This window comes from Panthera uncia, chromosome F2, assembly GCF_023721935.1.
Source record: "Panthera uncia isolate 11264 chromosome F2, Puncia_PCG_1.0, whole genome shotgun sequence".
Classification (NCBI taxonomy): domain Eukaryota; kingdom Metazoa; phylum Chordata; class Mammalia; order Carnivora; family Felidae; genus Panthera; species Panthera uncia.
Window position 1 is genome coordinate 8,531,954 of NC_064812.1, and position 16,732 is coordinate 8,548,685.

The following is a 16,732-nucleotide window of genomic DNA, read 5'->3' on the forward strand; positions in this document are numbered from 1 at the left end:
GCCCATCCATCCATCTATCCATCCATCTGTCCATCCATCCATCCATCTGCCCATCCATCCATCCATCCATCCATTCTTTCATCCATCCAATTATTTATCCATCCATCTATCTATGTAACTTACTTAGTACCTATTTTCTTGCCCTGGCACCATGCTCAAAATGCAAAGACCTAAAACACATAGTCTCTGCCTTGAATAGCTCAGCTTTGAGAAGTTCTCAAATGGAAGGAGTTGTGACTGAAGGAGGCACATTAGAAGGATGCCTAATCCAGCCAGAGTGAGAGATCAAGGAAGACTTCCTGCAAGAGGCAACACTTAAACTGAGTAAAGTTGAGTAGGTGTCAACAAAGCAAAAGAGAAGAAGCCTCCCAGGCAGAGAGGACAGTTAAAAGCATGAACAAGCCTTGTGGGTTCTGAAACTCCTCATGGGATCTGGAACAAGACCCAAGATCCCAAACTCAGCAAGGAGTCAGAATTAGTGTTTCAGTGGTCAACATAACGTCAGGGGCACAAGGACAGGAATTTTGACTTTTTCCGCGTTTTCTCTAGAAACTAGACCAGGATCTGACACATAGTAAGTGCTCAACTAGTGTTTGTCGAATAAATGAATAATGATGAAAAGAAAGTCTGTGTCCTTACATATGTCCTTCATCTTCCTCCATTTCCACCATCCGACGATTACACTTGTTAGTACTGACGTTTTCAACAGTAAGTTTGATACAACTTGCATTGTTTCAGAACCATCATTCGTGCCTGTGTTTTGAATGACTTTGACATTTAAATGGACTCCATGTTCATCATCAGTCTGTTCCTAGATGCTGTTCCAGCTCAGCGTCCTGTGTCTGGATTTATCACTTGGATGACAGGAACTCCCATCAGCCGGATTTTCTCTTGTTCTCATTTTCTTTCCCCACAGAAAGCTCATGGACACTCTGGTTCCTAATTTCTTGTTTGGCTGCAAATGTCTGCCTGTTGCCTTCATATCTGAAAGTCAACTTGGCTGGAATTGACATGTTTGGGCCCAACTTCCTTCCTTCAAAATGTCATTGCCATTGTTTCTAGCAATGAAAACGGCTGGAGAAAAATCAAGAGTTTGCCTGGCTTTGTCCACTTTTATACTTAATTGCTTTTTCTACCTGAACGTGTCCAAGCTCCTTTCCTTAGCATGAAAGATCGGGAACTGTATCTTGGTGTGGATTATCTCGCAGGCTTTGTGGGCATTGGGGTGTGGGATGGGACACTTTGCCCATTCAGTCTGCACATTTATTTTAGGAAATTTTTTCTAATACACGTGTGAATAATCTTTCTCCCATTTTTACATTTTCTGTCTCAGAAACGCTAAGTATGATACGTTAGCTGTCTTCTGTGTGTCTTCCTTATTTCTCTCTCCCCTGTTTCACCTTATGTTTCACTGCTGAGGCCAGGAAAGAGAAGACTAGATAGGATCAGAAGGAAAAGAAAGCCCATCACACATGACTCTGTAGCCACTGGGTTTTGGGTTTTCCTTTGAGTGAGATGGGAAACCGTTAGAAGCTCAGGAAATAACCATAACCATTGTTGTTATTGTTGCCTTTGTGGTCACTGTTAGCAAGATGGCCGCTGTGCTGTGGAGCACTCCAAGGCGATTGTTGGCTGTCTTGAATGAGGGCAGCATCGGAGGGCCGCTTACCCACAGTGAGAATGCCTGAGGAATCAGGGAAATGGCTGGAGAAGAGAAGCCAGGTATAATGGCCGCCTATTTTCCAAAACCAGCGAAGAAAGCACAGGTAGGTGTTAACACAAAGATCAGGGCCATGGGGGAAATGGGACAGTAATGTTGGGAGCCAGAGACACGAGGGCAAGCCAGACCGGAGACGTAGGAAAAGAGTGTCTGGGACAAGATGGTTGCCTGGGATGGGCCCCTGGGGGTAAGACGTATGCGGAGAAGGAGATGTCAAAATTCCAGAGCAGAGCCGGTGAGAGATGCCAAGTCTTAGATTGAGTTTCCCAGAACCAGATTATGGCATAAGGATTTACGTGCAGGGACTTTATTTGGGAAATGATCGCAGGGACTGGGAAGGTGAGGCAGGGAAGAAAGAGACGGATGTCAGGTACACGCACGAGCAGTCCACCACGATGGGCACCCGGGGCTCGCTCCGACTGGGGTTCCCCGACAGACTGCAGAGATCGACTCAGCACCGTGGCACGGAGGGGCGGGGGAGCTGGACGTCAGCCACCAGGTTCCATCCGCCATTGTTTACGGGGGCCCCTGGAAGTCCTCCATCGCTCCGGCCTCTCCCATGCACGGGCTGAGTCTGCTCCTGCTCGGGGGTATCGTGGGTCCTGGGGAAAGAAGCAATCAGCCACCGAGAGAAAGCGGGTGCACACAGGCAGGGGCATGGTGGCTTTCCCTGGGATGTCGTTGCCACCGGGCGAACCCCCGCGGACTCTGCTGGACTCATATGACCCTGCTCCGACCCCAGGCCACCTCTTCTGCTTCTGACCATTGCAGGGGCGGTGGGAGATAAACCCTGGTCTCACGGGCTCAGAGTCCCACCCCCTCCACTGTTGCCGGTCTTCTAGAAGCAATGCTCACTTTCAGCCTGGCCGAGGGAACCACAAGACCAGCCATGCCCTCCCATGCAATTCACACTGGGTGAAACTGTGTTTCCTGCCAGGGGAATGAATATATGTATTTCTCTTCCCTCTTTATGACTTCATGAGCAATACTTTCCTACTCAATAAAGGTCTGGAAAAATACAGAAATGTGGAACGAAGGAAATGAATGACACCTGGAGTCCCCTTACCCAGAGATAAATATTGTTAACATTTTTGTGATTGATTTTTGCAGATTATTTTTTATTACATGCAATTTTTAGATGATTGAAGTCATAGTTTTATATATATATATATATATATATATATATATATAGTTACCCTATCTGGCTTTTTTTAAACCTAACATATCCTGAGCCTTTCTTTTCCCCTCCTTAAACAAACATCTGCAAACATGACTTTTATGACTGCTATTGGCCCAGCATGTGGTTTGCTGTTATCACGTCCACTCAGCATGTAATAGCTGGTCATCAAGGTTGTATCAAATATTTGTATTCTAGCAAACACTCTGGTGACTCTCCTCGTGCCTGGAGCTATTGGTACACCCCAAATTATTTCCTTAGGATTCCATCCCTCCTGCTGACTCAAGAAGTGGGAGTTTCATGATAGGGTGTAAACAATAAAACTAAAAAAAAAAAAAAAGAAGAAGGCAGAATGGGAAGGAAGCCAGAAACGCATGGCAAAGTCCACCAGAAAACTTCTCGAGAACACGGAACCTCATACTGATCGATTTTCGTTTTTTCTTTCTTCTTAAAATTGATATGATGAGGACAAAGCATAGGAAAGGAGAAAAGGAAAGAAAGGAGAAAATGCCTCTGTCATCCACAATGTCTTTCACATTTTCTCCTACGAGTAATGGAAGTGACTTCTAGCAGAGGCAAGGGAAATAAAAGCAAAAATGAACGATTGGGACCCCATCAAGATAAAAAGCTGCTGCACAGCAAAGGAAACAATCAGCAAAACTAAAAGGCGACCCATGGGATGGGAGAAGATATTTGCAAATGACATACCAGATAAAGGGTTAGTATCCAAAATCTGTAAAGAACGTATCCAAATCAACACCCCAAAAAGCAAATAATCGTAAAATAAATAGCAAGAAATGGGCAAAAAAAACCCCACAAATAATCATGAAATAAATAGTGAAGAAATGGGGAAAAGATATGAATAAACACTCTTCCCAAAAAGATGTCCAGATAGCTAACAGACACATGAGAAGATGCTCAACATTGCTCATCATCGGGGAAATACAAATCAAAACCACGATGAGATACGACCTCACACCTGTCAGAATGGCTCACGTGAACAACAGATGTTGGCGAGGAGGCGGGGAAAGAGGAACCGTGTTGCGCTTTTGGCCGGAATGCAAACTGGTGCAGCCACTCTGGAAAACAGCGTGGAGGTTACTCGGAAAATTAAACATAGAATTACCCCATGACCCAGCAATAGCACTACTAGGAATTCTCCCAAAGGATACAAAAAGGCTGATTCGAAGGGGCACATGCACCCCCAATGTTTACAGCAACGTTATCAACAATAGCCAAGTATGGAAAGAGCCCACGTGTCCGTTGACTGATGAATGGATAAAGATGCGGTATATATACACAAAGGAATACTACTCCGTGATGAAAAAGAATGAGATCTTGTCATTTGCAGCAACATGGATGGAACTAGAGTGTGTTATAGCCAAGTGAAATAAGTCAGAGAAAGACAGGTATCATCATATGTGGAATTTGAGAAACTCGACAGATAAACATAGGGGAAGGGAAGGCACAATGAGATGAAAACTGAGAGGGAGGCAAACCATTAGAGACTCTTAAATATAGGGAACAAACTGAGGGTTGCTGGAGGGGAGGGGGGCGACGGGCTAGACGGGTGAGGACATGAAGGAGGGCACGTTTTGGGATGAGCACTGGGTGTCGTGCGTAAGAGACGAATCGCTGGGTCCTACTCCTGAAGCCAAGACTACACTAGATATCAACCAACTTGAATTTTACAAAAATGACTTGTAGCTGCCAATATCCATCTTGTTGGTAATGGAACCCTGGCTTTGAAAGGGGCACGTAGCTGAACAGTTAAGAAACTTCATCCCTGGGTTCCTGTGCACCGTGGTGACTATGGGACCGGGTTTTAGCCCACAGGAGGCCAATCCGAGTGTCGTAAGGATTGGGGTAGACCAACTGTTCCTGCGGCGCCTGTGGCCCTTGCTTCCTGAGGCTCACGTCTTTGCATGATCCCCTCCCCTGGAGGTGGGTGGGAGCTTTGACCTGCTTCTAGACCGGCAGAACACAGCCAAGGTCAGAGGATGTCTGTGAGCGTGTGGTGATCACAGGTACGTGCACACACACATATGTACACAGGTGGCCATGTCCTACAAGGACCCTTGCTCGTTTGATGAAGTACGTAGGCCAGTTAAGGAAGCCCACGTGACAAATTGCAGGCGGCTCCTAGGAGCTGAGTGAGGGACGCTTCCGGCAAACAGCCAGAAAGAAACTGAGGCCATCAGCGCCCCCAGCCCTTCAAAGGACCGGAATTCTGGCAACAAAGCCACCTTAGCTTAGAAGTAGCTCAGAAGCCACCAGCTGGTACCTCCAAGGAGACAGCAGCACTAGCCTATACCTGGATTGAGGGGCCATAAGACTCTGAAGTAGAGAACCCAGCTGAGCCGTTTCTAGACTCCTGACCCACAGTAACTGCGATGTGACGGATGCACAGCGTTTTAAGCTGCTAAATTTGTGGTAATCTGTTACACGGCAATAAAAAAGGTGCATGAGACGTCCAGAAAATGGCCTTAAAGAAAAAGAACGCCTTCTTCTTACCCACCTCGTCCTGCTGGTGACTTGGAATTTGGGTGTTGCCATGGCTGGAGCTGCGGCAGCCCTCTTGGGCCATGAGACCTTGAGATTGAACGTGCGTGCTAAGGATGGAGCAGAGAAATCAGAACCCTGGGTTTCTGGGGAGACTGCTCTACTGCCCTGCTGACCCCAGCTGCCTGCCTCTGGGCTCCTTTTACACAAGAGAGAGAGAACTTCCCTCCTATTTAAGCCACTGTCGCTTGGGATTCTCTGGCACTTACGGCAAGATCTAATGCTCACTGATGCAAGAGTACAGCGGGTCATAACCCAAGCTTGGAACTGGCCAACCAGGGCTCGAATCCTGGTCTGCTGTTTCCAAGTGGGTGAGTCCAAATGTTTCTTTACTCCTCTGAGCCTGGGCTCCCCCATCCGCCAAATGGGGGTAAGCCTTGCCTCTAACTCATGGTTCGTTTAAAAGAACACGAATGAAGACCTTAACACTGCATCTGGCTCAATGTTCATTCTTGAGAGAGAGAGAGAGCGGGGGAGGGGCAGAAAGAGAGGGAGACACAGAATCCAAAGCAGGGTCCAGGCTCTGAGCTGTCAGCACAGAGCCCGATGCAAGGCTCGAACCCATGAACCATGAGATCTTGACCTGAGCTGAAGTCGGACGCTTAAGCGGCTGAGCCACCCAGGCGGCCCTACAAGAGACTCACTTTAATTTTTATATTTTTTAAAAATATTTATTTATTTTGGGGAGAGCACCAGTGGGGCAGGGACACAGGAAGGGGGACAGAGGATCTGAAGCGGGCTTTGCACGGACAGTCTGACAGCAGCCAGCCCGATGTGGGGCTTGAACTCACAAACTGCAAGATCATGACCTGAGCCAAAGTCGGGCGTTCAATCAACTGAGCCGCCCAAGTGCCCCCAAGAGACTCACTTTAATTAAAATTTTTTTTAACGTTTATTTATTTTTGAGACAGAGAGAGACAGAGCATGAACGGGGGAGGGTCAGAGAGAGAGGGAGACACAGAATCCGAAACAGGCTCCAGGCTCTGAGCCGTCAGCACAGAGCCCGACGCGGGGCTCGAACTCGCGGACCGCGAGATCGTGACCTGAGCCGAAGTCGGCCGCTTCACCGACTGAGCCACCCAGGCGCCCCAAGAGACTCACTTTAGATGTGAGGACACATGCAGGCTGATCATGAAAGGAAGGAAAACAATATTCCATACAGATGAGAACTGAAAGTAAGACGGACCAGGCCCACTAATAACAGACAAAAGAGACTTTAAGTCAAAACTGATGATAAACGGATGAATTCAGCAGGAAGATGGAACTGGTGTGAATGTTCATGCACCCAACATCAGAGCCCCTAAATATTTAAAGGAAACACTGACCGAATGGAAAGAGAAACAGCCATGCGAAAAGAGTAGGAGACTTCAAAGAAGTCTCCATGCCATGAATAGACACTTCTCTAAAGAAGACCTCCGGATGGCCAACAGGCACATGAAAAGATGCTCAACGTCGCTCCTCATCAGGGAAATACAAATCAAAACCCCACTGAGATACCACCTCACACCAGTCAGAGTGACTAAAATGAATAAATCAGGAGACTCTAGATGCTGGAGAGGATGTGGAGAAACGGGGACCCTCTTGCACCGTTGTTGGGAATGCAAACTGGTGCAGCCGCTCCGGAAAACAGTGTGGAGGTCCCTCAGAAAATTAAAAATAGATCTACCCTATGACCCAGCAATAGCACTGCTAGGAGTTGACCCAGGGGATACAGGGGTGCTGATACATAGGGGCACTTGTATCCCAATGTTTATAGCAGCACTTTCAACAGTAGCCAAACTATGGAAAGAGCCTAAATGCCCATCAACTGACGAATGGATAAAGAAGATGTGGTTTATATATACAAAGGAATACTACTTGGCAATGAGAAAGAATGAAATCTGGCCTTTTGTAGCAACGTGGATGGAACTGGAGAGTGTTATGCTAAGTGAAATGAGTCAGGCAGAAAAAGACAGATACCACATGTTTTCACTCATATGTGGATCCTGAGAAACTCAACAGAAGACCAGGAGGGAGGAGAGGGAGAAAAAAAGTTAGAGAGGGAGGGAGCCAAACCATAAGAGACTCTTAAAAACTGAGAATAAACTGAGGGTTGATGGCGGTGGGAGGGAGGGGAGGGCGGGGGATGGGCACCGAGGAGGGCACCTGTTGGGATGAGCCCTGGGTATTGTATGGAAACCAATTTGACAGTAAATTTCATATTGACAAAACTAATAGTAACAGAATAAAAATAAATAAATAAATATCAAGTGGAAAAAATACCAAAAAACAAAAAACAAAGACGTCTCCGTGCAAGGACTAGCATTGGAGCTGAGATCTGAAATACAGAAAAGATTGTCTAAGGTAAAGAAATGAGATGGTACTTATTTTTTGTAAGACCATCGTTTAATTTTTTTTGTGCATTGTAAAAAAGTTTATTTTTTTTTTAAGTTTACTTATTTATTCGGACAGAGACAGAGATGGCGCGAACAGGGGAGGGGCAGAGAGAGAGAGGGAGAGAGAGAGAATCGCAAGCAGGCTCCGTGCTGTGAATGCAGATCCCGATGCGGGGCTCGAACTCACAGACGGTGAGATCGTGACCTGAGCCATAATCAAGAGTCGGACACTTAGCTGACTGCTTCGGATTCTGTGTCTCCCTCTCTCTCTGCCCCTTTCCCGCTCGAGTGCAGTCCCTCCCTTTCTCTCTCCCTGTCTCAAAAATAAATAAACATCCAAAAAAAAAAACAAGCTTCAAGGGCGTAAAGCAGGAGGGGATCGATGCTCAGCCTTGCTTTTCTGGTAACTTGCCCCTGCTTCAGAAGGGAGGGGACGATGGAGGCCAAGGGAGAAGAGTGTGGGTGGGGAAGAAACATGGTGGGGAAAGAGAGGAAGCATGACCTTTAGAGAGATATCCCGCCAAGTTCAAGCGATAGACACTCACAGCGCCAACTCTGTGCGGGGCCCCGTGATGGGTGCTGTTGGCATAGTCAACTCCAAGAGGTCCTTCCAAGGAGAGCCGCTCCCGGAGGAGACAGACCCGTCCAGCCCAGGAGGGTGGTATTACCACACCCCCTCCCGCACGCGTGTGCGTGCACACACACACACACGCACCTGAGACAAGCCAGGGCGGGGAGGTTTCCCAAATGTCAAGCCATGGGTTGCGCTGGAACTTGAACTCAGACACAACGTTCTTCCCTCCGGGCCTCCCTAACCATTTTTGGTCAACGTAAAGTTCCGGCGATGCGAAGGGTTGCCACTGCCTCCTTCAGGAGAGGAAGCCAGAGGAGGAAAAGCTTCATTCTGCAGACAGCCGTTGGGTCCCCGCTGTGTGCCAGGCCCCTGGCTCGAGCCAGGAGCTAAGGGCAGGAGATGAAGGTCGACATGCCCCTGACCTCCAGGAACTCACAGCCTAATGAGAGACCTGCAGAATGAAACAGGTAACCAGAGACGCTTTGAGAGGCTCAGCCAGTTAGCATCAGAAATGCCATCATGGAGGGACGCCGGGGTGGCTCGGTCAGTTGAGCGACCGACTTCGGCTCAGGTCACGATCTGGAGATTCGTGGGTTCGAGCCCTGCGTCGGGTTCTGTGCTGACAGCTCGGAGCCTGGAGCCTGCTTCGGATTCTTTGTCTCCCTCCCGCTCTGCTCCTCCCCGCCTCGTGCTCTGTCTCTCTCAAAGATAAATAAACATTAAAAGAATTAAGAAATGCCATCATGGAACAGCGACAACAATGACATCAAAGCGGGAGGCAGCGGTCTTTGCATGGCCCCCTTGTATCACACACGCCCGCAGCCCGCAGTCGCTGCTCTGCTCCCTTCAAACCCTCAGGTCCTACATTGGGGTGCCCCCCTCCACGATCTATCAGCTCCCAGACCTCATGCAGTTGGGAGCCAACCCTCCCAGGCTGCAGGGAGATCCCAGACCCACCACGCCTGCTCATCTTTCTCTTGTGTTTTCCGTTAACATTTTCCGAAACATTTCCTCAGCTCAAGGAACCTGAAGACTGGCTTTCGGTGCGTCCAGAAGAATATTCTTCCTTGGAGCATTTTGTGACAAGTCCCAGCAAACCATCCTCTGCCCATGTTTTATCAGCTAGTCTAAGTCAGAACTGCCAACCCAAGAGGGGTAGAGAAGGACCGTCCACGGTGGAGTCAACGCCACCCCACGAGGCAGAGGGCACGTCCCGCTGGGGAGCCTGGGAGAGCCGGGCTCGTTGCCGAGAGCGTGGGCAGCACGGGAGATCAGGAAGCTCACAGAACGCACGAGAAGGCTGGAGGAGCGGAGTCAGGGCGAGGGCAGGAGGCAGGGAGCCCGGGGGACTCAGCACGGACGTCTTCTCTGGGCTTCTCTCAGTTTCCTGCGGCCTCTACTGCAGCCACATACTCAGTCCCTTAAGGCAACACACGGTTCGTGTCTTAGGGTTCTGCAGGCCAGAAGTCTAAAATCAAGGTGTCAGCAGAGTCGTGTTTCTTCTGGAGCTTCCAGGGGAAAAATCTGATCCCTGCCTCTTCCAGCTTTCCCCGGGCCGCCCACATTCCTTGGCTCCTAGCCCCACGTCTCACCGCCTTTTTCTTCTCCGTTTCCGCGGTCCCCTCTCCTCCTTCTACCCGACTGATCCCCGGCCTCCTTCTCGAAAGGACTCTTGTGATTACATCAGCCCGTTTCAAGATCCTTAACTTAATCACGCCTGCAGCGTCCCTGTTACCATGTAACACAACGTATCGGCAGGTGCCGGGATTAGGAACGGGGACATCTTGGCTGGGGTGTGAATCCGAGGGTGACGAAGGGCCGCCCAGAGCGACACCAGCCCGCTCTGTCCCGCCGCGATCGTGGGCGCCCTGCCAAGGACTGTTGTCCGGGATCGGCTGTGGTCCTTGAACACGCTGCAGAAGCTTCGTTACTACACCCGTTTTACACACAGGAAGCGAGGAAACGGAGGCTCCGAGAGACTGAAACGTCTTGCCCGAGAGCACCCGTGTGGTAGGGGGCCAAGTGCAGAAACCCAGCTCCAAAATACTTTAAAATCCAGGAAATGATGGAATCCAGTGGTAGGCTGCTTTGTTTTTTTCTTCTCTATTTTGTTTTCCATGGAATTCAAGGTTGGGTGAGTAAAGAAAGGAATCTGATAAACTCGAGCAGGCCTGGAACTTTTCCCAGAGCCCGTGGGGCAGAGAACCAAATCGGACAGACACACCCTCCCGGCCAGAGCGTTCTTTTAAAACAGCCACTCCGGCCGGCTCAGTTCCTGTTTGTACCTCTGGGAAAGGACGGCCCTGCCGTCAGAGTGGAGATAGAGGGCTTCACTCCCCTGCCTTCCTTGAGCCGAGCATGCAGGAGACGCAGAGCAGAGAGAGGTCAGGCAGCCTGCCCGAGGTCACACAGCAGGGAGGAGGGTGCTCTGTCTGGTACAAAGGAAATCCTGCCAGACCACAGAGCACCCATGACCAGCCCGCTGGAGCGGCTCTTGGAAGAGAAGTTGCTTTGGAGTCAAAGGTCATGAGCCAAGGACTACTCCCCAGGGGCTGGAGGGAGACGCCCTCATTCCTCCCCAGACCCAGACGGTGAACGCGTCTCTCCTCTTCTCTGGCCGCCCGTGACCTGAGGTGCCAACTTCACGCACAGACCTGGCAGCTCCGAGGGGCCCAGCAAACTCTGTCCCTGGAGACCTCAGCTCGTGAGCCAAACGAGAGGCTCCATGACACGTTGTGTTATTGTTTTGTTCCCAGACTAACAAAGAAAAGCTCGGTGGGCAGCGCCAGCTGGCTCATCTGGAAAAGGAGAACTTTGAGGCCGGGAAGCTTCCAGATAGAGGCCGAGCGCTGGCTCAAGCAGCCCCAGGCACCTGCAGGCCTCTCCAGGTAATGTGACTTCAGGCCATCCCAGCCCCTTCTCTGGCTCCAGCTGCTTCGTCTTTGGGACAAGAGGGACGGGAGGGGGTTCAGGGTTTTCCTGCAGGTGACCCTGGCCCAAAGAAGGCTGTTCCTCTGAAGGGGGCAGCCCTGACCGTCCCCACCACCCTGTGTGCCTCAGCATGAAGAAGTTCCTGGCGTCTCCACCCGCCACAGGCTCTGATCCAGGAGGGTGGGCAGGGCCAGCCGAGGGGCAGATCGCAGGGCAGGCAGGAAATAGGGGCTCCTCCTGTCCTGCCGGGGACAGAGGTTTTACCCCGTGGAGACCCTTCTCCTGCCTGCCTGTAGCCTCCCTCCGTGCCCACAGGACCTTGGCCACACTGACCTCCAAGCAGACAAAGCCTTTCTCACTTTAGGGACCTCTCCTCCGAGATACAAAGATCCAGAACCCGAGCCCCTGGCCAGGCTCTCAGCCTGGCCAGCGAGACTTCCTGCCTGACCCAAGCTAACTGCTTTCAGCCCTCAGTTTCCTCTTCTGTTTCCAGGGGGCTTGCGGCAGCTGCAACTAAGACCCCTCTATTCTCCAGTTGGAGGATCCCCTCACCCACGGGGAGAAGCCACAAGAGAACACTGTCATCCCTGCTGAGTCCCCTGAGGGCCATCTGTCCCTTCTGCTTGGCGTCTCCTGGGGCCCTGTGAAGGGGGGACCAACTCGTTGTGCTCCTGTCAGAGGAGAGGGCGGGCAGTCAGAGAGGGGAGCCGGAGTCATACTGCCCACGTTCAAAGACTCCCTTGAGGAGTCGGGGAAGCCCAGGGACCCCGTGGCGGGTTAAATGGTGTCGCCCACCCCCAAGAGATCTGTCCACCGGGAAGCTGTGAACGTGACCCTGTTCGGCGGCGGGTCTTCGTAGGCGTAATTAAGGATTTCTAGATGAGGGATGGAACCCTAAATCTAATGACGGATGTCCGTAGGAGGAGAGGGAGGTTGGAGAGGCAGAGGGACACAGGGCAGAGGCGTGTGAAGGCAGGACTCACGCGGGCGTGATGGGCCTACAAGCCAAGGAATGGCAGGGGTGACCGGAAGGAGACCACCTGCCAGGGCTCCGCGTCACTCCTGGGGCCTCCACCACTATGACAGAACACACGTGTGGGAGAGCAGCCCCGGGAAATGAGGACAGACCCCGTATCAGTGATGTTTCCAGAAACAGGCAATCCCATGCCTTGGAGGCTAAAGGAGACCATATGTGACAAACTTCCGTCTCTCTCCCGCCAGCCAGCTTTGCAGGCTCCCTGACTGTTCTCACTTCCCCTGCTGCAGCCCTGAGGTCAAAGAGGAGGGGAGTGGGGGGAGGAGGGGGGAAAGACAGGGAGAGAAAGAGAGAGAGAGTGTGTGACCCAGTGTGAGAGTGGTATGCGTCTGTAGTGTGCACGTGGGTGACAGGCGGGATGTGTGAGCGCGTGTGCAGAGCTGAGAAGAAAGGCCTACGGAGGGGGGGGCCAGCTTTGGCCCCTCCGTGCCTCTCCCGCCTCCCCCTGCCCCATCCACCCACCATCCAGGAGACAAAGCACCCTCCCCTCTCCCTAAAGCCAAGGACCAGGCCACCGTCACCAATCGGCAGTTGTCCCAGGGGCAGAGACACAGCCCGGATGGGTGCAGGGAACGACGGGCCTGCACGGCCCCACCGCCGGCACCGAGCCTCGCTGGCCCTGCTTCATCTTCGTGGGCACGACGCCGCCTCGTGCGCAGCAGTCTGGGGAGGACACCGCCATGCCTCCCAAGCTCTGGACCAGCCCGGCCTGGGGTCTCTTCCAAGGACACCCGTGTCCCTCCGGCCGACATGGCAGCCGTGAACGGAGCAGCTGTGCGGGTGTCCTGGCCGGGCCTGGCCCCTTCCCCCCAGCCCTAGCACCAGGCCAGGGGCTCAGGGAGGTGCCTGACGACCGCCCCCACCTGGCCCAGGGCCTTGCCACGTGGGAGAAGAGAGAGGCCCGTTGGTTATGTCGTCGAAAACACTGGTGGGAAGTCACATTTCCCTTTTGTGGAGGCAGCTGAGAGGCCTGGCCTGAGCTCCGGGGTCTCCAGGGCTTACGCCCAAGAGACAGGGGCTGGTGACCGGCCTCCCCTACCCTCCAGCTTATGGGGAGCTCGGGAGCTTCCCAAAGAGCTCAGCCCCACCCTCCCCCACACCCGGGGGGCTCCCGGGTGCCTCCAATAAAGCCCCAGCCCCTCCCCACCAGCTCCGGGGCCCTGAGGGTCTGGCCTCCTGCCCCTCTTATCCTCAGGCCACCGGGCTCCCCGACCCTCTCACGGGCTGACCCTCGCTGGACACGCCCGGCGTTCGCCCCCTCGCTGCCCTTCTTCACTCTCCGAGTCTTGGCTGAAGTGTTTCCCTCCCGGAGAAACTTCCCTTCAGCCCCGCGGTCTGTGTCGGCTCCCCTCTTCCCAACCTCATCATTTCCTGTTCCCTCGTTTTCCCTTACAGTGTGTGTCCTGACCACACGAGCATCTGTATGCGCTCGTTTGTGAGTTCGCCTGTTTATGGTGTCTTGCCCTCACAAGGCCGTGCGCTCCCCCCAGGGCGTGGATTATTCTTTCCTATCCACCTGCTCAGGCGCAGTGTGTAGTTTCCGGCACGTCGAAAAGGCCTGCGTCAGTCAGGATAAATTCGGTTATGCCGCAGTGACACATATCCCCAGACTGTACGTAAGGACTTAAAGCAACCCTCAGGGGTTCAGGCCGGTAGGACCGCCGACCTTGACTTTCTGCTTTCCAAAGCAGAAAGAAGGAACTATGGGGAATCACACACCGGAGTTTAAAGTTTTTTTGTTGAATGGAAGACGGAGAGCAGAGCAGATTCTTTCCCTCTCTTGCTTTCTCTACCAAAGCCCAGGCCGGGCTTCCAGGAACTAGGAATCCTGACTTAAAACGTAAAGCCTCGGGGTGCCTGGGTGGCTCCGTCAGTTAAGCATCCGACTTCGGCTCAGGTCACGATCTCACGGTTCGTGAGTTTGAGCCCCGCATCGGGCTCCATGCCGACAGCTTGGAGCCCGGAGTCTGCTTCGGATTCTGTGCCTCCCTCTGTCTCTGCCCCACCCCTGCTTGCGCTCCGTCTCTCAAAAATGAATAAACGTTAAAAATTTTGTGTAAATGTAAAGCCTCTTGTGAGTTGGTGAAGAGATTTTACGTTCTAACTCCGCAACTCACAAGAGTGGCTCCTTGGGAAACTTCTTTCTCCCTGTGTCTTAGTTTTCCTAGATAGAAAATGAGGGGCTAGATTTGACATTCTCCAATGCCTCTACCAACCTGCAGGCTGGAATTTTCTAAGCTGTTCCCTGCAGGCTGCATCTCCCGGAAAAGAGAGACCACTGAGGGAGAACAAGATCCCGAATTGTGTCTTGGGACAGCTGGATTGAACTGGAAACCATGGTTCCATCCCAGGGAGATGGGACCATGCTGCCCTTGAGTACAGGAAAGATAGACAAGAGACCGGGGTTGGGGGTGGGGGTGGGGTTAATTCCCTGGGCTCCTCAAGGGCTCACAGCCCAAATCAGACACCGCCATCATTTAAGCAAGCCCTCCAATTAGCCAGAACCAGGGGTGAGCCCTCAGGGTACAGAAATGGTCATCCCAGCCCCCAGGTTTCATGAGCCTTTGGTGCCCTGCAGGAGGCAGGGAGGTCTCCACCTGAAATTAGGATTATATTTCAATTCTGCTTCTGAGCCCATTGCTGGGCTTTTTATTTCACTTAGTGTATTTTCAGTTCCACAAGTTTCATCGGGTTCTTCTTTTATATCTTCTCGGGTTTTGGTTGGTTGTTTTTTTTTTTTTTTTCCTGAGATTTTCTGTTTCTTTGCTGAGGCTTTCTATTTTTTTCATTTGTTTCACGTGTGTTCATAGTTGCTCGCTGAAGTATACTTAAGACTTCAGCCCTAACGTTTCAGCCCCAAGTTTCTTCGGGTAATTCTAAAACCTCTGTGTTCATGGTTTTGGAATCTACTGATCACCTTTCAATCAGTTTGAGAGCTTCTTGGTTCTTCCTGGTGCTTGGCATGAGGGACTTTCGGTTGAAGCCGAAAGTGTGTGTTATGTTACAGAGACACTGGCTTTCACGTAGACCATCTGTTTGGCGTGGCTTTTTCTGACACCGCGGCAGTGAGGAAGGACAGAAAAGAGGTCGGAGTTTGGGGGTCACTCTCTGGCCTCCAAGGCAGGGACGCCGGGGGGCTCCTTGTTAATTGTCTCTCAGTCACTCCCGCTAAGACCCTACCAGTCAGGGCAAGCGGGTGCCGATACCGCCCTGGCTGTGAATTTGACACCGAGGAACGGAAACATTCATTGCTCGCTCAACCACACAGCCCAATGTGGAATGACAACGGCTGGACCCTGCATCAGTGCATCCACCAAAGCCTCAGCTCTGACCCATTCTGGTCCACGGCCCCAGCATAGAGGCTGTGATCATGCCTTGGGCATCCCCGTGTCCCGAGGGATGGGGACAGGGCCTGGCCCGCCACAGGTGCTCAGGGCATGTGAAGAACTAAACCATCACCGGAAGTACCAGCTGAACGTATAAGGAGTTGATACTCAGGCAGCACGGGGAAGCCTTGTGGGGGGCCCACCCTCGGAGTCGGTGTATGCTCTGTCCACCCGGCCCAAAGCAGGCCACTCCACCTCTCTTAGCCTCAGTTTCTCTATCTGAAAGCTGGGGCTAACGAGACCCCAAATTTCAATAAGGGGATAGCTGTAGGAGCATAGCAGCTCCTGGGGTGCCGTCAGCCTCCAGCGTGTCTCTTCCCATTCCTGCCGGTCCGAAGTCCTGTGGTACCTAGCGAGGAAGAACGCATATGGGCCCGAGGGACGATCGCGCACCAGAGAAGCGAGGCTCTGAGAGCTCGGGAGGACATTCGGGGTTAGACCAGAGGAAGACATGGGTGGAGGCCACGGGCCTGAGGGGCAGGCCATCCAGAACAAACAGGAGTGGGGAAAGAGCTTTCTGGAAACAGGCTGTGTGTGGAGGAGCCCTGGACGGCTCTTACTCGGGGCCTCACTAGAATCCAGCCTCACTCTGAGAGGAACCCAGGACACTGCAGCCTGGGAGGCAGACCCTGCAGGGTGGAAAGGCATTGGACTTCCCTCCTCGTGTGAAGAAAGGAGAGACGGGGACGTCTGCCAGCCCCAGACTCCCCAGAGCCAGGTGAGTGCTGGGAGCCTGGTGTCACCGGCAACAGAAGGCCAACCTGCCTGTCTCCTTGGAATTCCTGGGCTCTTTTCAAGAGGCTGGGGCAGCTTCAGTATGAGATCCGGGCCCAGATCAGAAGAAATGACAGCTGTCGGTGGCTTCTGTGGAAGCCCAGGAACGAGGAAGATCGTACACACGGCGGCGAGGGCCGGTTCAAAAAGATGTCAAGAAAGCTTGGTTTCCAGTGGCTTCCAACCCTGCAGCAGCC

At 52.3% G+C, this 16,732-nt stretch overlaps 1 protein-coding gene across 1 annotated transcript in view; it reads left to right on the forward strand.

Annotated features, from left to right (window-relative positions):
• Positions 1-16,732, forward strand: part of NDRG1 (N-myc downstream regulated 1) — a 188,394-nt gene that overhangs the window by 52,072 nt on the left and 119,590 nt on the right. The gene's annotated exons all lie outside the window — the stretch shown is intronic.